Consider the following 23,028-nt stretch of genomic DNA (forward strand, 5'->3'; position numbering starts at 1 on the left):
GGATTAAGGATTTTGCACCAATCAGAAACCTTCTTACTACAAACAGGAAATCCATTTCAGAAAGAATGTCTCCAGTCCCAGTTTGTCAATGTGTAAAGATTCACCGGGAAATGTCACCTAGCTGTCGGTGAGAGGGATTGTGCGGCAGTCTGGGATTCCTTCAGCAACTGTGAGTGTCTTGTAATGTGTGAGAGTGTGGGATTTGCTCACAAGGCGCAATGGGGAAAGACCACTCTGATACAATGTGTGAGTGAGGGATTTACTCACTCTCTCATACAGTGTTTGAGTGTGTGATTTACACACTCTGATACAGTGTGTGAGTGAGGTATTTACTCACTCTGATAGTGTGAGAGTGTGGGATTTACTCAACTTCTGATATAGTGTGGGATTTGCTCAACTTTTGATATAGTGTGTGAGTGTGGGATTTACTCACTATCTGATACTCTGTGTGAGTGGGATTTACTCACTATATGGTACAGTGTGTGAGTGTGGGATTTACTCACTCTCTGATACAGTGTGTGAGTGTGAGATTTACTCACTCTCCGATACAGTGTATGAGTGTGGGATTTACTCACTCTCCGATACAGTGTGTGAGTGTGGGATTTGATCAGTTTTTGATACAGTGTGTGAGTGTGGAATTTACTCACGCTCTGATACAGTGTGTGTGTGGGATTTACTCACTCTCAGATACAGTGCGTGAGTGTGGGATTTACTCACTCTCTGATACAGTGTGAGTGTGGGATTTGCTCACTTTCTGATACTGTGTGTGAGTGTGGAATTTACTCAGTCTCATATAAATCTGTTATCGTGTGGGGCGCAGTGGTTGCTGAGTGAGTGCTTGTTAAGGGGAGTACATTTTTAAAAATTTACTGTTGGGGGTTTGCAGCTGAATTCGGTCGGAGTGAGGTCAGAGTGACTGCTGGGTAAGGAGTAAAGATTTAAATTGTTTGTGCGGGCCCATAACAGCTGATTGCTGTTATCGTGCAGGGCGCAGTGGTTGCTGGCTAAATTTTTTATTTTTACCTGTATTGAAATTGGGCGGTTCACATCGGTACCAACGACAAAGGTAAGAGAAGGGTCGGGGATTTAAAACAGGAATTCCGGGAGCTAGGGTGGAAGCTGAGAGCCACGACAAACCATGTTGTCATCTCTGGTTTGTGCCGCTGCCACGTGCTAGCGAGTTGAGGAACAGGCAGAGAGTGCAGATAAACACGTGGCTGCAGGGATGGTGTAGGAGGGAGGGTATCAGTTACGTGGATAATTGGAGTACATTCTGGGGAAGGTGGGACCTGTACAGACAGGACGGTTTGCACCTGAACCAGAGGGGCACCAATGTCCTGGGAGGGAAATTTGCTCCGGCTCTTCAGGGGTGTTTAAACTAATTTGTCTGGGGGATCGGGAAACAAGCTGTAGTCCAGAAGCCAGAGTTGAGAGTAGTGAGATACTGAGGAGGGTATCAAGGTCGCAGGCGTGTACCGGCAGACAAGAAGGTGGGTTGAAGTGAGTCTACTTCAATGCAAGGAGCATCCGGAATAAGATCGGTGAACTTGGAGCAGGATTGGTACCTGGGACTACGATGTTGTGGGCATTACGGAGACATGGTTCGAACAGGGACAGGAATGGTTGTTGGGAGTTCCGGGGTTTAGATGTTTCAGTAAGAGCAGGGAAGGTGGTAAAAGAGGTGGAGGAGTAGCATTGTTAATCAAGGATAGTTAAACGGCTGCAGAAAGGCAGTTCGAGGGGGATCTACCTACTGAGGTAATATGGGCTGAAGTTAGAAATAGGAAAGGAGCGGTCACGTTGTTAGGAGTTTTCTATAGGCCCCCAAATAGTAATAGAGATGTGGAGGAAGAAATCGCAAAACCGATTATGGATAGGTGTGGAGATCACAGGGTAGTTGTCATGGCTGACTTTAACTTTCCAAATATTGATTGGAACCTCTATAGGTTGGGGCAGTTTTTGTACAGTGTGTGCAGGAGAGTTTCCTGACACAATATGTGGATAGGCCGACAAAAGGTGGGGCCACATTGGATTTGGTACTGGGTAATGAACCGGGCCAAGTGTTAGATTTGTTTGTGGGAGAGCACTTTGGAGATAGTGACCACAATTCGGTGTCTTTCGCTATTGCAATGGAGAGGGATAGGGCCATACGGCAGGGCAAGGTTTATAATTGGGGGAGGGGTAATTGTGATGCGATTAGGCAAGAATTAGGGAGCATAAGATGGGAACAGAAACTGTCAGGGAAAGGCACAAATGAAAAGTGGAGCGTGTTCAAGGAACAAATACTGCGTGTCCTTGATAGATATGTCCCTGTCAGGCAGGGAGGAAATGGCTGTGTGAGGGAACCATGGTTCACAAAAGAGGTTGAATGGCTTGTCAAGAGGAAAAAGGAGGCGTATGTAAGGATGAGGAAACAAGGTTCAGTTGGGTCACTTGAGGGTTACAAGGTAGCAAGGAAAAACCTAAAGAAAGGGCCAAGGAGTGCTAGGAGGGTGCATGAGATGTCCTTGGCGGATCGGATCAAGGAAAACCCCAAGGCTTTTTACTCTTATGTGAGAAATAAAAGAATGACCAGGGTGAGGTTAGCGCCGGTCAAGGACAGTAGTGGGAATCTGTGCATGGAGTCAGAAGAGATAGGAGAGGCGTTGAATGAATACTTTTCTTCAGTGTTCACCAAGGAGAGGGGCCATGTTTTTGAGGATGAGAGTGTGATACAGGCGGGTAGGCTGGAGGAGGTAGATGTTCTAAGGAAGAATGTTTTAGCAATTTTGAAAAACCTTAGGGTCGACAAGTCCCTCGGGCCGGATGGGGTATATCCTAGGATACTTTGGGAGGCAAGGGATGAGATTGCAGAGCCTTTGATCTTTGGGTCCCTATTGTCCACGTTGATAGTGTCCACTGACATAGATTTTACAGTGCAGAAGGAGGCCATTCGGCCCATCGAGTCTGCACTGGCCATTGGAAAAAGCACCCTACCCAAGCCCACACCTCCACCGTCTCGCCATAACCCAGTAACCCCAATTTTGGACACTGAGGGCAATTTACCATGTCCAATCCACCTAACCTGAAAATGAAATGAAATGAAAATCATTTATTGTCACAAGTAGGCTTCAAATGAAGTTACTGTGAAAAGCCCCTAGTCGCCACATTTCGATGCCTGTTCAGGGAGGCTGGTACGGGAATTGAACCGTGCTGCTGGCCTGCCTGGGTCTGCTTTAAAAGCCTGCGATTTAGCCCTGTGGTAAACCAGCCCCTGCACATCTTTGGACTCGGGAGGAAACCGGAGCACCCAGAGGAAATCCACGCACACACGGGGAGAACGTGCCGACTCCGCACAGACAGTGACCCAAGCCGGCAATCGAACCTGGGACCCTGGAGCTGTGAAGCAATTGTGCTAACCACTATGCTACCGTGCTGCCCCTGCCCATGCCAGAGGACTGGAGAGCAGCGAATGTTGTTCCTCTGTTCAAGAAAGGGAATAGGAATGATCCTGGTAATTATAGGCCGGTTAGTCTTACTTAGGTGGTCGGTAAGGTAATGGAAAAGGTCCTGAAGGATAGGATTTATGACCATTTGGAAAGATGCAGATTAATCCGGGATAGTCAACACGGATTCGTGAAGGGTAAGTCTTGCCTCACAAATTTGATTGAATTCTTTGAGGAGGTTACTAGGTGTGTAGATGAAGGTAGAGCAGTTGATGTCGTATACATGGATTTTAGTAAGGCGTTTGATAAGGTTCCCCATGGTCGGCTCATGAAGAAAGTAAGGAGGTGTGGGAAAGAGGGAAATTTGGCCAATTGGATAAGTAACTGGCTATCACATAGAAGACGAGGGGTGGTGGATGGAAGATTTTCAGGATGGAGACCAGTTACCAGCCGTGTACCACAGAGATCAGTGCTGGGTCCTCTGCTATTTGTGATTTTTATCAATGACTTGGAGGAGGGGGCTGACGGGTGGGTCAGTCAATTTGCTGATGACACCAAGATTGGTGGAGTAGTGGATTAGGTGGAGGGCTGTTGTAGGCTGCAAAGAGAAATTGATACGATGTAGATCTGTGCTGAAAAATGTCAGATGGAGTTTAACCCTGATAAGTGCGAGGTGATTCATTTTGAATGTGGATTACAGGGTCAACGGCAGGGTTCTGAGGGATGTGGAGGAACAGAGAAATCTTGGGGTACATGTCCATAGATCTCTGAAGGTTGCCACTCAAGTGGACAGAGCCGTGAAGAAGGCCTATAGTGTGTTAGTCGTTATTAACAGGGGGCTTGACTTTAAGAGCCGTGGGGTTATGCTGCAACTGTACAGGACCCTGATGAGACCACATTTGGAGTATTGTGTGCAGTTCTGGTCTCCTCACTACAGGAAGGGTGTGGAAGCATTGGAAAGGGTGCAAAGGAGATTGACCAGGATGATGCCTGGCTTGGAGGATAGGTCTTATGAGGAAAGGTTGAGCGAGCGAGGGCTTTTCGCTTTGGAGTGGAGGAGGATGACTGGCGACTTAATAGAGGTTTATATGATGATGAAGGGGATAGATAGAGCGGACGTTCAGAGACTATTTCCTTGGGTGGATGTAGCTGTTACAAGGGGGCATACCTATAAGGTTCAGGGTGGGAGATATAGGAGGGATGTCCGAGGTAGGTTCTTTACTCAGAGAGTGGTTAGGATGTGGAATGGACTGCCTGCTGTGATAGTGGAGTCGGACACTTCAGGAACTTACAAGCGCTTATTGGATAGGCACATGGAGCACACCAGAATGACAGGGTGTGGGATAGCTTGATTTTGGTTATCAATAAGGCTCAGCACAACATTGAGGGCCGAAGGGCCTGTTCTGTGCTGTACTGTTCTATGTTCTAAAGTGTGTGAGTGTGGGATTTGCTCCCCCTCTGACAGTGTGAGAGTGTGGGATTTACTCACACTCTGATACAGTGTGTGAGTGTGGGATTTACTCACTCTCTGATACAGTGTGTGAGTGTGGGATTTACTCACTCTCTGATACAGTGTGTGAGTGTGGGATTTACTCACTCTCTGATACAGTGTGTGAGTGTGGGATTTACTCACTCTGATACAGTGTGTGTGTGTGGGATTTACTCACTCTCTGATACAGTGTGTGAGTGTGGGATTCACTCACTCTCTGATACAGTGTGTGAATGTGTGATTTACTCACTCTGATACAGTGTGAGTGTGGGATTTACTCACTCTGATACAGTGTGTGAGTGTGGGATTTACTCACTCTGATACAGTGTGTGAGTGTGGGATTCACTCACTCTCTGATACAGTGCGAGTGTGGGATTCACTCACTCTCTGATACAGTGTGAGTGTGGGATTTACTCACTCTCTGATACAGTGTGTGAGTGTGGGATTTACTCACTCTCTGATACATAGAACATAGAACATTGAACAATACAGCGCAGTACAGGCCCTTCGGCCCATGATGTTGCACCGAAACAAAAGCCATCTAACCTATACTATGCCATTATCATCCATATGTTTATCCAATAAACTTTTAAATGCCCTCAATGTTGGCGAGTTCACTACTGTAGCAGGTAGGGCATTCCACGGCCTCACTACTCTTTGCGTAAAGAACCTACCTCTGACCTCTGTCCTATATCTATTACCCCTCAGTTTAAAGTTATGTCCCCTCGTGCCAGCCATATCCATCCGCGGGAGAAGGCTCTCACTGTCCACCCTATCCAACCCCCTGATCATTTTGTATGCCTCCTATTAAGTCTCCTCTTAACCTTCTTCTCTCCAACGAAAACAACCTCAAGTCCATCAGCCTTTCCTCATAAGATTTTCCCTCCATACCAGGCAACATCCTGGTAAATCACCTCTGCACCCGCTCCAAAGCCTCCACGTCCTTCCTATAATGCGGTGAACAGAACTGTAAGCAATACTCCAAATGCGGCCGTACCAGAGTTCTGTACAGCTGCAACATGACCTCCCGACTCCGGAACTGAATCCCTCTACCAATAAAGGCCAACACTCCATAGGCCTTCTTCACAACCCTATCAACCTGGGTGGCAACTTTCAGGGATCTATGTACATGGACACCTAGATCCCTCTGCTCATCCACACTTTCAAGAACTTTACCATTAGCCAAATATTCCGCATTCCTGTTATTCCTTCCAAAGTGAATCACCTCACACTTCTCTACATTAAACTCCATTTGCCACCTCTCAGCCCAGCTCTGCAGCTTATCTATATCCCTCTGTAACCTGCTACATCCTTCCACACGATCGACAACACCACCGACTTTAGTATCGTCTGCAAATTTACTCACCCACCCTTCTGCGCCTTCCTCTAGGTCACTGATAAAAATGACAAACAGCAACGGCCCCAGAACAGATCCTTGTGGTACTCCACTTGTGACTGTACTCCATTCTGAACATTTCCCATCAACCACCATCCTCTGTCTTCTTTCAGCGAGCCAATTTCTGATCCACATCTCTAAATCACCCTCAATCCCCAGCCTCTGTATTTTTTGCAATAGCCTACCGTGGGGAACTTTATCAAACGTTTTGCTGAAATCCATATACACCACATCAACTGCTCTACCCTCGTCTACCTGTTCAGTCACCTTCTCAAAGAACTCAATAAGGTTTGTGAGGCATGACCTACCCTTCACAAAGCCATGCTGACTATCCCTGATCATATTATTCCTATCTAGATGATTATAAATCTTTTCTCTTATAATCCCCTCCAAGACTTTACCCACTACAGACATGAGGCTCACCGGTCTATAGTTGCCGGGGTTGTCTCTGCTCCCCTTTTTGAACAAAGGGACCACATTTGCTGTCCTCCAGTCCTCTGGCACTATTCCTGTAGCCAATGATGACATAAAAATCAAAGCCAAAGGTCCAGCAATCTCTTCCCTGGCCTCCCAGAGAATCCTAGGATAAATCCCATCAGGTCCCGGGGACTTATCTATTTTCAGCCTGTCCAGAATTGCCAACACCTCTTCCCTACGTACCTCAATGCCATCTATTCTATTAGCCTGGGGCTCAGCATTCTCCTCCACAACATTATCTTTTTCCTGAGTGAATACTGACGAAAAATATTCATTTAGTATCTCGGCTATCTCTTCAGACTCCACACACAATTTCCCATCCCTGTCCTTGACTGGTCCTACTCTTTCCCTAGTCATTTGCTTATTCCTGACATACCTATAGAAAGCATTTGGGTTTTCCTTGATCCTTCCTGCCAAATACTTCTCATGTCCCCTCCTTGCTCGTCTTAGCTCTCTCTTTAGATCCTTCCTCGCTACCTTGTAACTATCCATCGCCCCAACCGAAACTTCACACTTCATCTTCACATAGGCCTCCTTCTTCCTCTTAACAAGAGATTCCACTTCCTTGGTAAACCATGGTTCCCTCGCTCGACGCCTTCCTCCCTGTCTGACCGGTGCATACTTATCAAGAACACGCAGTCGCTGATCCTTGAACAAGCCCCACTTGTCCAGTGTGCCCAACACTTGCAGCCTACTTCTCCACCTTATCCCCCCAAGTCACGTCTAATGGCATCATAATTGCCCTTCCCCCAGCTATAACTGTTGCCCTGCGGTGTATACTTATCCCTTTCCATCATTAACGTAAACGTCACCGAATTGTGGTCACTGTCCCCAAAGTGCTCTCCTACCTCCAAATCCAACACCTGGCCTGGTTCATTACCCAAAACCAAATCCAATGTGGCCTCGCCTCTTGTTGGCCTGTCAACATATTGTTTCAGGAAACCCTCCTGCACACACTGTACAAAAAACGACCCATCTATTGTACTCGAACTATATCTTTTCCAGTCAATATTTGGAAAGTTAAAGTCTCCCATAATAACTACCCTGTTACTTTCGCTCATATGCAGAATCATCTTCGCCATCCTTTCCTCTACATCCCTAGAACTATTAGGAGGCCTATAAAAAACTCCCAACAGGGTGACCTCTCCTTTCCTGTTTCTAACTTCAGCCCATACTACCTCGGAATAAGAGTCCCCATTTAGCATCCTCTCCGCCACCGTAATACTGCTCTTGACTAGCAGCGCCACACCTCCCCCTCTTTTGCCTCCTTCTCTGAGCTTACTAAAACACCTAAACCCCGGAACCTGCAACATCCATTCCTGTCCCTGCTCTATGCATGTCTCCGAAATGGCCACAACATCGAAGTCCCAGGTACCAACCCATGCTGCCAGTTCCCCTACCTTGTTTCGTATACTCCTGGCATTGAAGTAGACACACTTCAAACCACCTACCTGAACACTGGCCCCCTCCTGCGACGTCAAATCTGTGCTCCTGACCTCTATACTCTCATTCTCCCTTACCCTAAAACTACAATCCAGGTTCCCATGCCCCTGCTGCATTAGTTTAAACCCGCCCAAAGAGCACTAACAAATCTCCACCCCAGGATATTTGTGCCCCTCAGGTTCAGATGTAGACCATCCTGTCTGTAGAGGTCCCACCTTCCCCAGAAAGAGCCCCAGTTATCCAGAAGTGTGTGTGTGGGATTCACTCACTCTCTGATACAGTGTGAGTGTGGGATTCACTCACTCTCTGATACAGTGTGTGAATGTGGGATTTACTCATTCTCTGATACAGGGTGTGAGTGTGGGATTTACTCACTCTCTGATACAGTGTGTGAGTGTGGGATTTACTCACTCTCTGATACAGTGTGTGAGTGTGGGATTTACTCACTCTCTGATACAGTGTGTGAATGTGGGATTTACTCATTCTCTGATACAGGGTGTGTGGGGATTTACTCACTCTCTGATACAGTGTGTGAGTGTGGGATTTTCTCACTCTCTGATACTGTGTGTGAGTGGGATTTACTCACTCTCTGATACAGTGTGAGTGTGTGGGATTTACTCACTCTCTGATACAGTGTGTGAATGTGGGATTTACTCACTCTCTGATACAGTGTGTGAATGTGGGATTTACTCACTCTCTGATACAGTGTGAGAGTGTGGGATTTACTCACTCTCTGATACAGTGTCTGAGTGTGGGATTTACTCACTCTCTGATACTGTGTGTGAGTGTGGGATTTACTCACTCTCTGATACAGTGTGTGAATGTGGGATTTACTCATTCTCTGATACAGTGTGTGAGTGTGGGATTTACTCACTCTCTGATACAGTGTGTGAATGTGGGATTTACTCATTCTCTGATACAGTGTGTGAGTGTGGGATTTACTCACTCTCTGATACAGTGTGTGAATGTGGGATTTACTCACTCTCTGATACAGTATGTGAGTGTGGGATTTACTCACTCTCTGATACAGTGTGTGAGTGTGGGATTTACTCACTCTCTGATACAGTGTGTGAGTGTGGGATTTACTCACTCTCTGATACAGTGTGTGAGTGTGGGATTTACTCACTCTCTGATACAGTGTGTGAGTGTGGGATTTACTCACTCTCTGATACAGTGTGTGAATGTGGGATTTACTCATTCTCTGATACAGGGTGTGTGTGGGATTTACTCACTCTCTGATACAGTGTGTGAGTGTGGGATTTTCTCACTCTCTGATACAGTGTGTGAGTGGGATTTACTCACTCTCTGATACAGTGTGTGTGTGTGGGATTTACTCACTCTCTGATACAGTGTGAGAGTGTGGGATTTACTCTCTCTCTGATACAGTGTGAGTGTGGGATTTACTCACTCTCTGATACAGTGTGTGAGTGGGATTTACTCACTCTCTGATACAGTGTGTGAGTGTGGGATTTACTCACTCTCTGATACAGTGTGTGAGTGTGAGATTCACTCACTCTCTGATACAGTGTGTGAGTGTGGGATTTACTCACTCTCTGATACATTGTGTGAGTGTGGGATTTACTCACTCTCTGATACAGTGTGTGAGTGTGGGATTTACTCTCTCTCTGATACAGTGTGAGTGTGGGATTTACTCACTCTCTGATACAGTGTGTGAGTGTGAGATTCACTCACTCTCTGATACAGTGTGTGAGTGTGGGATTTACTCACTCTGATACAGTGTGTGTGGGATTTACTCACTCTCTGATATAGTGTGTGAGTATGGGATTTACTCACTCTGATACAGTGTGTGAGTGTGGGATTTACTCTCTCTGATACAGTGAGTGTGTGTGGAATTTACTCTCTCTCTGATACATTGTGTGAGTGTGGGATTTACTCACTCTCTGATACAGTGTGTGAGTGTGGGATTTACTCTCTCTGATACAGTGTGTGAGTGTGGAATTTACTCTCTCTCTGATACAGTGTGTGAGTGTGGGATTTACTCACTCGGTGATACAGTGTGTGAGTGTGGGATTTACTCTCTCTGATACAGTGTGTGAGTGTGGGATTTACTCACTCTCTGATACATTGTGTGAGTGCGGGATTTACTCACTCTGTGATACAGTGTGAATGTGCGTATTACTCAGCTGAGGCCTAACCAATGTTTTATACAGTTCCATCATAACCTGCCTGTTCTTAAACTCTGTGCCTCGGCTAATAGAGACAAGGATAGCACAGGCCCGGGGTTTTCAAGCTCAGAGTCGTGACCTGTGGGTGGATCTCTGGCAGGTTTCAGGAGGGTGCTGGTGATGCAGATCGCGGGAGGAATGGCCAATGGTCACGTCTAGTGTTTACAAATGCCGACCGTGATGGCCGTTTGAGATTGTCGGCCATTCCGCGCATGCCTGCCTTGTCAAGTAGTGCGCAGGTCCGGAGCTCAGCAAGTTGGACTGGCTCCTCCTGATGTCAGTGCGTTGTCCCGGGCCAGTTTTTACCAGCAAATTCTGGACTCCTCCCACCGGAGGCGGCGCCAGCGAGCAGGTCACACGCCCCGTACGCTGACATCACGTGTTCTGGGCGCGAGTGAGATTCCTCCATTTTGCAGCTGCCAGCAGTGCTGGAGTGAACTCCAGGGCCTCTGGTGAACAACCCATGAAGAAGCTGAAAACAGGAACAAAGCAGCACAATGATGATTATTTGAGGGGTGGGTTTATAAATTGTGCCACTGCAATCAGGAGTCAAATTTCATGGGTGTTACATGCAGGGAATTACTGGCAAATGAAAGTTTAAAACCCTCAAAATGTCAAAGACGTTTGAAGACTAAGCAGGGCGAGTTCGAGGACAAACCTCTGTAATTTTTTCAGTGGATGCAGTGAGATCTTAAATCACCAGCTGGAGTCATTATCAGAAATGTAACATTGAATAACAAAGCAAGTGAGATCGTGGGGACCAAGCAGGCTCACCTGTCACATTAAAGTCAAGTGAAAATGGTGGGCCGTGAAGATCAGCCGCGATGGTCGCAAAGGCCGCCCAGCGTGGGTCCCGAAGGATGGGAGGTTGGTAAAAATGGGACCCCGGTTAAAAAGTTTGATACACACTGCCAAAGGCTTTCTTAACCATTGTATCCAACTGTTCTATGTTAAGGTACTGGTGTACATGCACACCAAGATTCCTCCGGTCCTTCGTGCCTCCCAGCGTCCTGCCATTTATCATGTATTCTCTTGTCTTGTTTGTCCTGCCCAACTGCATCTCTTCCAGATTGAATTCCATTTGCCACTGATCAGTCCATCTGTGTCCTCCTGTATTCGGAGGCTGTCCTCCTCAACAATTACCACCCCACCAAATTTCATATCATCTGCAAACTTACTGATCAACCCTCCTATATTCATATCTAAAGCATTTGTATCAACCACAAACAGCAAGGGCCTCAACACTGATCCCTGTGGGAAACCACTGGACACAGTCTTCCAGTCAGAAAAACACTCCTCCACCAACTGCCTCTGCTTCCTACCACTCAGCCAATTTTGGATCCAATTTGCCAAATTTCCTTATGTCCCATAGAAACTGACCTTCGCTATCAGTCTCCCATGTGGGACCTGATGAAAAGCCTTGCTGAAGTCCAAGTAGACTACGTCAAAATGCATTTCGCTCATCTACACACCTGTTCACCTCTTTAAAAAAAATTCAATCAAGTTGGTCAGCCATGTCCTCCCCTGAACAAAACCATGCTGACTGTTCCTGATTAATCCCTGCCACTACAAATGCAGATTAATTCTGTGTCTCAGAATTGCTTCCAATAGTTTCCACATTAAAGGTAAAATGATAATTCGGTACAGAGTAGGGCCCATGACAGAGCACAGTGGTAACTTGTGTGTGGAACCGGAGGATGTAGGTAGGGTTTAAAATGAGTATTTTGTGTCAGTGTTCACCCGTGAGAAGGACAGTGTGGGTATAGAAATCAGGGAGAAGGACTGTCATAAAGCTAAAGAGATTAATATAGACAGAGAGGAGGTTCTGAGTGGGAGGCTTCAAAGTAGACAAAGCTCCAGGGCCAGATGAAATGTATCCCAGGCTGCTGAGTGAGGAAATAGCAGGGACACTGGCAATAATTTTCAATTCCTCTCTGGCCACAGGAGAGGCGCTGGCGGACTGGAGGATTGCCAAGGTGGTACCATTATTGAAGAAGGGAGGAAAGGATAAACCAGGAAACTACAGACCAATCAGTCTAACCTGAGTGGTTACTTGTAAAACAACTTAATTTTACCTGCAAGTATCCTTTCACGTCTCCTTTTTCCTCTCCTAATTTCCGTTTTAAGTTCCCTCTTGCACATTCTGTACACCTGTGACGCTTCTGCTGTTTTGAGCCCTCGATATCTCCCACAGGCCCCCCCCTTTTCTACTTATCCAACGCTGTATATCCCTCAATATACATGGTTGACTGGATTTGTTGGTCTCACCCTTTTCTTGATTGGAACATGTTGGCCGTGTACTCTCCCTATTTCCTTGTTGAATGTGTCCCACTGTTCTGTCACAGATTTACCGAAAGGTGTCTGCTCCCGATCCACTCTGGCCAAATCATATCTGATCTTATTAAAATCAGCCTTCCTCCATTTGTGAACTTTGATCTGAGGTCCATCCATGTCCTTTTCCAGAACTATCTTGCACTTAATGAATTATGATCACGGTCTGCAAAATGCTCCCCCAACGATACTTCAACCACTTGTCCAGCTTTGTTACTGAAAATGAAGTCCAAGACCGCTCCTCTCTTGTCTGTCCTTCTACGTACTGGCTTAAAAAGTTCTCATGGATGCATTTTAAGAATTCCGCTCCCTCTAAACTTTCACACTATGACTACACCAGTTCATATTGGGGAAGTTGGAATCCCCCACTGATCCCACTATCACACTCCTATTACTTTGCCACTTCTCTGAAATTTGTCTACATATTTGCTCTTCTATATCTTTCGGATGGTTAGGGGACTATAGAACACTCCAGTAATGTGATTGCTCCTTTTTGGTTTTTAAGATATACCCATTTGGCTTCAGTTGAAGAGCCTTCTTAGATGCCGTCTCTCCTTACTGATGTCATTCATTCCCTGATCAAAATTGTGACACCCCCGCCCCTTTTACCTCCTGCCCGATCTCTCCTGGAGATCCTATATGCCGGAATATTGAGCTCCCAATCCTTCCCCTCTCCCAACCGTGATTCAGTGACAGCAAATACATCAAACCCCAGATTCTCACTTCATCTGCCTTGTTCGTCAGACTCCCAATCTCGCTGTGATATATAATGCATACTTACAGTTTAGTGCTCAGTTAGCGGTTTGTGTGTGTGTAAGTTTTATCCTCAATGTCCCTGTGATATATAATGCATATTTTACTGCTTCCTGCTCAGTTACTGGTGTGTCAGAGTGAGAGAATGTGAGTATGTGTGCGTGTGTTTTATTTTCAATGTCACTCTATGATATATAACACATATTCTACTGCTTACTGATCAGATATTGATGAGTAAGTGTGTGTTCGTGTGTGCGAGAGAGTCTGCATGAATGTGTGCGAAAGTGTGTATTACCCTCACTGTCTCTCATTGATACATAACACATATTTTACTGCTTACTTTCAGTGTGTGTGTGAGAGAGTGTGAGTGTGAGAGAGAGTGTGAGTGTGAGAGCGAACGTTTGTGTGTGTGTGTGTGTGTGTCAGTTTTCCCCTCATTGTCTCAGTGATATATAATGCATATATTAGTGTCTGCTGCTCATTACTGGTATGTGAGAGCATGTGTGTGAGAGAGAGAGAGACAGCGCATGTGTGTGAGAGAGCATGTGTGTGAGAATAAGTGTGCATGTGTGTGTGAAAGTGTGTATGTGTGAGAATGTGTGTGCGAGCATGTATGTGTGTTTGTGAGAGAGTGCACTTATGTGTATTTTATCCTCATTGTCTCTCTTTGATGTATGATGCATATTTTACTACTTATTACTCAGATATTGTTGTGTCAGAGAGTTTGTGAGTATCAGAAAGTGTGTGAATATGTGAGAGTCTGAGAGTGTGTGAGGGACTGTGTGCAAGAGTGTGTGTCAGTCCATATGACAGAGTGTGTGAGTGTGAGAAATAGTCTTCAGGAGTGTGAGGGGAGAGAGTATGTGTGTGCTTTACCGTCATTGTCTCTCTGTGATATATAACATATTTTACTGCTTACTGCTCAGTTACTGAAGTGTGAGAGTGGCGAGAGTGTGTTTTACCCTCACTGTCCCTCTGCGATACAAACGCATATTTAACTGCTTAATGCTCAGTGACTTGTGTGTGTGAGAGAGAGAGCCTGGGCGTGCGTGAGAGAGCCTGAGCGTGCGTGAGAGAGCCTGGGCATGTGAGAGAGAGCCTGGGCGTGCGAGAGAGAGCCTGGGCGTGCGAGAGAGAGCCTGGGTGTGCGTGAGAGAGCCTGGGTGTGCGTGAGAGAGCCTGAGCGTGCGTGAGAGAGCCTGAGCGTGCGTGAGAGAGCCTGAGCGTGCGTGAGAGAGCCTGAGCGTGCGTGAGAGAGCCTGAGCGTGCGTGAGAGAGCCTGAGCGTGCGTGAGAGAGCCTGAGTGCGCGTGAGAGATAGTGTTTGTATGATCGAGTGAGAGTGTGAGGATGTGTTTTGCGTCATTGTTTCGCGGTGAGATACAACAAATATTTTACAGCTTACTGCTCAGTTAATGGTGTGTAAGTGTGTGTGTGAGTGAGAGTGTGTGTGAGACTCTCAGTGAAGTATAACACATATTTTACAGCTTACTGTTCAGTTCCTGGAGTGCGGTGTGTGAGTGAGTGTGTGATAGAGAGTGTGAGCAGAAGTGTGTGCACGTGGGTGTCAGTTTTCTCCTCACTGCCTCTGTGATATATAATGCATATATTAGTGTCTGCCATTCAGTTACAGGTATGTTTGAGAGGGTGTGAGAGAGAGAGAGAGTGGGTGCGTGAGAGAGAGAGAGAGGGAGTGGGTGAGAGAGAGGGGGAGTGGGTGCGTGAGAGGGGGAGTGGGTGCGTGAGAGGGGGAGTGGGTGCGTGAGAGGGGGAGTGGGTGCGTGAGAGGGGGAGTGGGTGCGTGAGAGGGGGAGTGGGTGCGTGAGAGGGGGAGTGGGTGCGTGAGAGGGGGAGTGGGTGCGTGAGAGGGGGAGTGGGTGCGTGAGAGGGGGAGTGGGTGCGTGAGAGGGGGAGTGGGTGCGTGAGAGGGGGAGTGGGTGCGTGAGAGGGGGAGTGGGTGCGTGAGAGGGGGAGTGGGTGCGTGAGAGGGGGAGTGGGTGCGTGAGAGGGGGAGTGGGTGCGTGAGAGGGGGAGTGGGTGCGTGAGCGAGTCCGCGCGTGTGCGAGTGCGTGCGTGTGAGGGAGTGCGTGTGAGGGAGTGCGTGTGAGGGAGTGCGTGTGAGGGAGTGCGTGTGAGGGAGTGCGTGTGAGGGAGTGCGTGTGTGAGCGAGTGAGCCTATGTGTATTTGACATTGTCACTATTTGATATATATAACATATTTTGCTGTTGCTGCTCAGTTACCGGTGTGTGTGTGTGTGTGTGTGTGTGTGTGTGTGTGTGTGTGTGCGAGAGAGTGAGAGTGTGTTTTACCATCACGGTCTCTGTGATATATGATGCATATTTTACTGCTTACTGCTCAGTTACTCTTGTGTCAAAGTGTGTGTGAATATCAGAGTATGTGTGAGTGTGTGCGAGAGAATGTGTCACTGTGTGTGCAAGAGTGTATGAGTATGAGATATAGTCTGCTTGTGAGTGTGTGTGTTTTGCCTTCATTGTCTCTGATATTTCACATATTTTACTGCTCAGTTACTGGTGTGGGAGTGCGTGTTTATCCTCACTATCTGGCTATCATATATAATATATTTTACTGCTTACTGCTCAGTTACTTAAGTGTGAGAGTGGAGAGAGTGTGTTTTACCCTCACTGTCCCTCTGCGATATATAACACATATTTAACTGCTTACTGCTCAGTGACTGGTGTGTGTGAGAGTCTGTGAGAGAGGGAGCAAGAGTGTGAGTGTGTGTGAGAGTTAGTGTTTGCCAGAGAAATAGAGTGTGAGTGTATGTTTTACCCTCACCTCTGAATGTGTCACTGTGTGTGTGTGAGTGTATGAGTGTGAGAAATAATCTGTGTGTGTGTCTCTGGTGTGAGTACCTTCATTGTCTCTGTTGATATATAACACATATTTTACTGCTCAGTTACTGATGTGCGAGTGTGTGTTTTACCCTCACTGTCCCTCTGTGATATATAGCGCATATTTAACTGCTTACTGCTCAGTGACTGGTGTGTGTGTGTGTGAGAGAGAGAGAGTCAGTGAGAGAGAGAGCGAGAGAGTGAGAGAGAGCGTGAGTGTGTGTGAGAGTTAGTGTTTGCCAGAGAAATAGAGTGTGAGTGTGTGTTTTACCCTCACTGTCTCTCTGCGATATATAATTCATATTTTACCGCTTAGTTACTGGTGTGTGTGAATGAGATAGTGTACGAGTGTGTGAGAGAGAGAATGCGGGAGAGAGTGAAATATATGAGTTATAAAGCAGAGAGAGACAGTGAGGGTACACACATAATCACATACTCTCTCTCTCTCACACACACACACACACACACACACACACTCACACTCCCTCACACCAGTAACTGAGCAATAAGCAGTGGAATATTACATTATATATCACAGAGAGACAGTGAGGTTACTGCACGCGCTCATGGGTCGATTGTCCCGAAAGGCATGCTGCTAGGTAATTTGGACATTCTGAATTCCCCCTCCGTGTACCCAAACAGGTGCCAGAATGTGGCGACTAGGGGATTTTCACAGGTACTTCATTGCAGTGTTAATGTAAGCCTACTTGTGACAAGAAAGTTTATGATAAGATTGATTCACAGAGGTACTGGTGTGTGAGAGTGTGTTTGACCCTCCATATCTCTCTGTGATATAGGACACATATTGTACTGCTTACTGTTCATTTACTGGTGAGTGAGAGTGGGTAAGTGAGAGAGTGTGAGTATTATCCTCATTGTTTCTATGATATATAACATTTTACTGCTTACTGCTCAGTTATTGTTGTGTGTGTGTGTGTGTGTGTGTGTGTGTGTGTGTGTGTGTGTGAGTGAGTTTGGCTGTCAGTTTTACCCTCACTGTCTTTGATATATAACACATATGTTAGTGATTGCTGCTCTGTTACTGGGGTGTGAGTTTGTATGAGATTGTGTGTGTGTGAGCCTGTGTGTATTTTCCCCCACTGTCTCTCTTTGATATATAACACATTATTTACTCTTACAGGTGTGTGTGAGTTTTAACCTCACTATGTATCTGTGATATATAACACATATTTTACTCTTACAGGTGTGTGTGTGTTTTACCCTCACTATGTATCTGTGATATATAACACATATTTTACTCTGACAAGTGTGTGTGTGTGTTTTACCCTCACTATGTATCTGTGATATATAACACATATTTTACTCTTACAGGTGTGTGTGTGTTTTACCCTCACTATATATCTGTGATATATAACACATATTTTACTCTTACAGGTGTGTGTGTGTTTTACCCTCACTATGTATCTGTGATATATAACACATATTTTACTCTTACAGGTGTGTGTGTTTTACCCTCACTATGTATCTGTGATATATAACACATATTTTACTCTTACAGGTGTGTGTGTGAGTTTTACCCTCACTATGTATCTGTGATTATATAACACATATTTTACTGTTACAGGTGTGTGTGTGTTTTACCCTCACTGTGTATCTGTGATATATAACACATATTTTACTCTTACAGGTGTGTGTGTGTTTTACCCTCACTATGTATCTGTGATATATAACACAGTATTTACTCTTACAGGTGTGTGTGTGTTTTACCCTCACTATGTATCTGTGATATATAACACATATTTTACTCTTACAGGTGTGTGTGTGTGTTTTACCCTCACTATGTATCTGTGATATATAACACATATTTTACTCTTACAGGTGTGTGTGAGTTTTACCCTCACTATGTATCTGTGATATATAACACATATTTTACTCTTACAGGTGTGTGTGTGTTTTACCCTCACTATTTATCTGTGATATATAACACATATTTTACTCTTACAGGTGTGTGTGTGTGTTTTACCCTCACTATGTATTTGTGATATATAACACATATTTTACTCTTACAGGTGTGTGTGTGTGTTTTACCCTCACTATGTATCTGCGATATATATCACATATTTAACTGCTTACTGCTCAGTGACTGGTATGTGTGTGAGTGAGAGTGACTGAGTGTGTGTGAGAGAGAGAGTGTGTGAGAGAGAGAAGCAGCATCTTTGTGTGAGAGAGAGCGTAAGTGTGTGTGACAGTTGTGTGTGTGTTTTGCCCTCTTTGTTTCTCTGTGATACATCACAAATATTATACAGCTTATTGCTCAGTAAATAGCGTGTGTGTGCGTGAGATAGTATGTGTGAGAGGGAGTGAGATAATGTGCGAGATAGTGAGCATAAATGAGAGTGAGAGTGAGATGGTGTGTGTGTGAGAGGGAGTGAGTGTGTGTGAGAGGGAGTGAGTGTGTGTGAGAGGGAGTGAGTATGTGTGAGTGTGTGAGTGAGATAGTGTGCAAGAGAGAGTGTGTGTGTGAGAGGGAGTGAGTGAGAGTGTGTGAGTGAGATAGTGACTGTGAGCGAAAGTGTGTGAGTGAGATAGTGAGTGTCAGTCCGAGTGTGTGTGAGGGAGTGAGTGTGAGCGAGAGTGTGTGAGTGAGAGGGAAGGAGTGTGACAGAGCGTGTGAGTGAGATAGTGAGTGTGAGTGAAAGTGTGCGAGTAAGATAGTGAGTGTTAGTGACAGTGTGTGTGAGGTAGTGTGTGTGTGAGGGAGTGAGAGTGTGTGTGAGGGAGAGTCTGTATGTGTGAGGGATAGTGAGTGTTTGTGTATGTGCGTGAGAGAGCAACAGGGTGAAAAGTGGATGTGCTGCTGATGGGCAGCAGGGTAGCACAGTGGTAAGCACTGCTGCCTGACAGCTTCAGAGACCTGGGTTCGATTCCGACTTCGGGCGACTGTGTGGAGTTTGTACATTCTTCCGTGTCTGTTTGGGTTTCCTCCGGTTTCCTCCCACAGTCCAAAGATATGCAAGTTATGGGGTTTGGATATGCTAAACTGACCCTCGGTGGGGTTACAAGGAGAGGGTGGGAGATTGGTCTTAGCGTGGCGTGCTCATTCAGAGGGTCAATGCAGACACGATGGGTTGAATGGTCTCCTTCTGCACTGTAGGGTTTCTATGAGAGAGAGAGTGTTTGTGAGTGTGTGTGACTGTGTCTGAGAGTGTGTGCAAGAGACAGAGTGTGTGTGTGTGTGTTACCCTCACTGTTTCTCTCTGATATGTAACAAATATTTTACTGCTCAGTAAGCAGTAAAATGTGAGACAGTGTGTGAGAGACAGCGCGAGTGTGTGATTTACCCTCACTGTCTCTCTATGATGTATAACACATATTGTACAGCTTACTGCTCAGTTACTGCTGTGTGACTGTCTGAGTGAGCGCGTGTGAGTGAGAGAGTGAATGCATATTTTACCCTCACTGTATCTCTGTGGTATATATCGCATACTTTATTGCTTACTGCTCAGTGACTGGTGTGTTGGCGAGAGAGTGTGCATGTGAGAGAGAGTGTGAGTGCATGTTTTACCCTCACTGTATCTCTGTGATATATGTCACATATTTAATTGCTTCCTGCTCAGTGACTGGTGTGTGAGAGAGAGAGAGAGAGTGAGTGAGTGCGTGTGTATTAACCTCACTGTCTCTCTGTGATATATAATTAATATTTTATTGATTACTACTATGTTCTGGATTTGTGAGTGTCTGTGGGAGAGACAGTGCATGGGTGTGTGCGTGAGAGAGAGAGTGTATGAGAGAAAGAGTGTGAGTGAGTGTGTATAAACCTCACTGTTACTCTGTGCTCTATATAACATATTTTACTGCTTAATGCTCAGTGATTGGTGTGTGTGTGTTTCACCCTCAGACTCTGCGATATATAATGCTTATGTAGTGCTTACTGCTAAGTTACTTGTGAGTGAACATGTGCATAAGAAAATATGAGTGTGTGTTTTACCCTCACTGTCTCTCTGTAATAGATAATGCATATTTTACTGCTTACTGTGGGAGAATGTGTGAGTGTGTTTTACCCTCACTGTCTGTGTATGATCTATGGCATATTTTACTGCTTTCTGCTCAGTTGTTGGTGTCTGAATGTGTGTGAGAGTGTGTGTTTTCCACTGTAGCTGTCTGTCTCTGTTATGGGTCATGTGTTAGTGAAAAATCAATTTGATTCTATAACTCTCTGCCTCTGTTCTGTGTGCTTGCATTTGTAGCTGTCTATCTCTGTTAGAGGATTCTGGGTTTAATCTCTATCTGTCCACCTCTCTGATGAGCATGATTTTATTGTGTTTTCTGTTCTTGTCAATATCTGTTCTGAGTTAATGGTGAACTTTTGGTTCAATATTGATCTTCCATTATTACTTTTAGTGATAATATTGATATAACAAATGATCTGTATCCACGTCTCATGAAAATGACACTGTACCGTTATATCGGAGATCGTTCGAGATAAACCAGGGACTGGTTTAGCACAGTGGGCTAAACAACTGGCTTGTAATGCAGAAGAAGGCCAGCAGCGCGGGTTCAATCCCGTAACTGCCACCCCGAACAGGTGCCAGAATGTGGCGACTAGGGGCTTTTCACAGTAACTTCATTGAAGCTTACTTGTGACAAGAAGCGATTATTATTATGTATTTTGCACTAAGGTGCAAAAAAAGTGCAAATGGATTACATCCACATTGATTGCTGAATCTATACCTAATTAATACTATACTGGTTACTTTACAGATGAAAAGCTGTTATCAGAACAAGTTGATCCAACGTTCCATGATATGGAGGGAGGGAGGACGAATTGTGGAAAATTATCCCACCTGCCCTCTCGTGTATCACTGTTGGATTGGACATGTTTATCTGGGACTTGAGGTCAATGTGAGTGTGACTGCTTCTGTTCTCTGTGATGGTGGAGTTGATGTTGTGTCTGTGTCTCTGCAATGTTGGATTAATATTGTACTTACTGTCAGTTAGAAGGAGATGGCGGCACATGAGGAATCATCATCTTGTTCTTGGAACTCATTTCTTCATCTGTTGAACTAGGGGGAAGAAAGCATATCTCTTGTAAATCAGGGTCAGATGAGGCCAATGATAGATCAGTCTATTCTTTCAACTGATAATCACAGAATTTATAGTGCAAAAGGAGGCCATTCGGTCCATCGAGCCCATCTTTGTAAAGAGTGTTCCACGCCTCCACCCTTACCCAGTAACCCCACCTAACCATGTGAAATGAAAAGAAAATCGCTTATTGTCACAAATTGGCTTTAAATGAAGTTACTGTGAAAAGCCCCTAGTCGCCACATTCCAGCGCCTGTTCGGGGAGGCTGGTACGGGAACTGAACCGTGCTGCTGGCCTGCACTTGGTCTGCTTTAAAAGCCAGCGATTTAGCCCAGTGTGCGAAACCAGCCCATGTGCGCTGTTGGACAGTGTTGGACACTAAGTGCAATTTATCATGGCCATTCCACCTAACCCGCACATCTGACTGTGGGAGGAAACTGGAGCACCCGGAGGAAACCCACGCAGATACGGGGAGAATGTGCAGACTCCGCACAGACAGTGACCAAGCCGGGATTCGAACCTGGGACCCTAGAGCTGTGAAGCAACCGTGCTAACCACGATGCCACCGTGCTGCCCCCAATCAGTAAAAGAAAGAAAATACTCTCCAAATTCTAACCCAGAATCAGACAATAAGACAGGCCCAGAAAGAGCTCTCCCTCCACGCCCCCCCCCCGTTCACTCCAAGTCCCGGCACAAGATCGTGCTCCGCTGCGCCTCTTGCAAACAGCCCCCGATTCTCCCTGAACTCCCCCCGAGTCAGTAATGATCTCTGAGCCTCTTTGCTCACACTCCCAGATGGAGGTGTTGCTGCAGTGAGAACGCTGTTTCCTCGCTGACCTGGGCGCTGACATTGACATTTCCCTCAGTTTCAACAAAGCGATTCCACTCACTGACCAAATGGAGAGTGTGGGGGAGGGGCTGCGCATGCGCTCCCAATCTCAGAATGACGACAAGCAGGGGCGGGGTTACACCGGGCATGCGCACATCCCCGCCGCAATTCAGCATTGAGAATCAATGGGAATATTCCCCTTTTCACTGTCATTACATATCGGGCAAAACCTCCTATAGAGCCCGTGTTGGGGGGACTGTGTGTGTGGCTGCAAGTGGCCCTGCGCCCTCGGGCTCAACCAATCACCTTTGTAGCTGTGTGTTTGTCCCAATGAGAGATTCAATTTGCAGTCATTGCCTGCAGCTTGTTTGTTATTACACTGTCACTCAGCCCCTCAAACTCACACTTTCTGCAAACTACCATTCTACTGAACCACAGAATTACTACAGTGTGAAGGAGGCAATTCGGCCCATCGAGTCTGCAGCGACCCTCTGAAAGAGCGCCCCAGCTCCGCCCACTCGCCGCCTTATCCCCATAAACCCGTAACCCCACTGAACCGACACACCCTTGGACACAGCGGGAATTCAGCAATGCCGACCCACCAAACCTGCACATCTATGGCCTGTGGGAGGATATCGGAGCACCCGGAGGAAACCCACCTACACACACGGGGAGAACATGCAAACGCCATACAGGCAGTCACCCAATGCTAGAATTGAACCCAGGTCCCTGGCACAGTGAGGCAGCAGTGCGAACCACTGTTCCACCTCTGGGTTCACTCACTCCCCTGGTTCACTCAATCC

General features: G+C 46.1%; 1 protein-coding gene and 1 long non-coding RNA gene across 2 annotated transcripts in view; one reads left to right on the top strand and one right to left on the bottom strand.

Moving 5' to 3' along the window:
- Positions 1–23,028, bottom strand: part of LOC140400030 (histone H2B-like) — a 75,258-nt gene that overhangs the window by 2,264 nt on the left and 49,966 nt on the right. The window contains exon 2 of the mRNA XM_072489517.1: positions 21,302–21,376. The gene's annotated coding sequence lies outside the window, so the exon portion shown is untranslated. The remainder of the gene's footprint in view (positions 1–21,301; positions 21,377–23,028) is intronic.
- Positions 67–21,346, top strand: LOC140400031 (uncharacterized). The gene is made up of 2 exons (XR_011937987.1): positions 67–169; positions 21,075–21,346. It is a non-coding gene; the product is annotated as an uncharacterized lncRNA (long non-coding RNA).

This window comes from Scyliorhinus torazame, chromosome 24, assembly GCF_047496885.1.
Source record: "Scyliorhinus torazame isolate Kashiwa2021f chromosome 24, sScyTor2.1, whole genome shotgun sequence".
Taxonomy (NCBI): domain Eukaryota; kingdom Metazoa; phylum Chordata; class Chondrichthyes; order Carcharhiniformes; family Scyliorhinidae; genus Scyliorhinus; species Scyliorhinus torazame.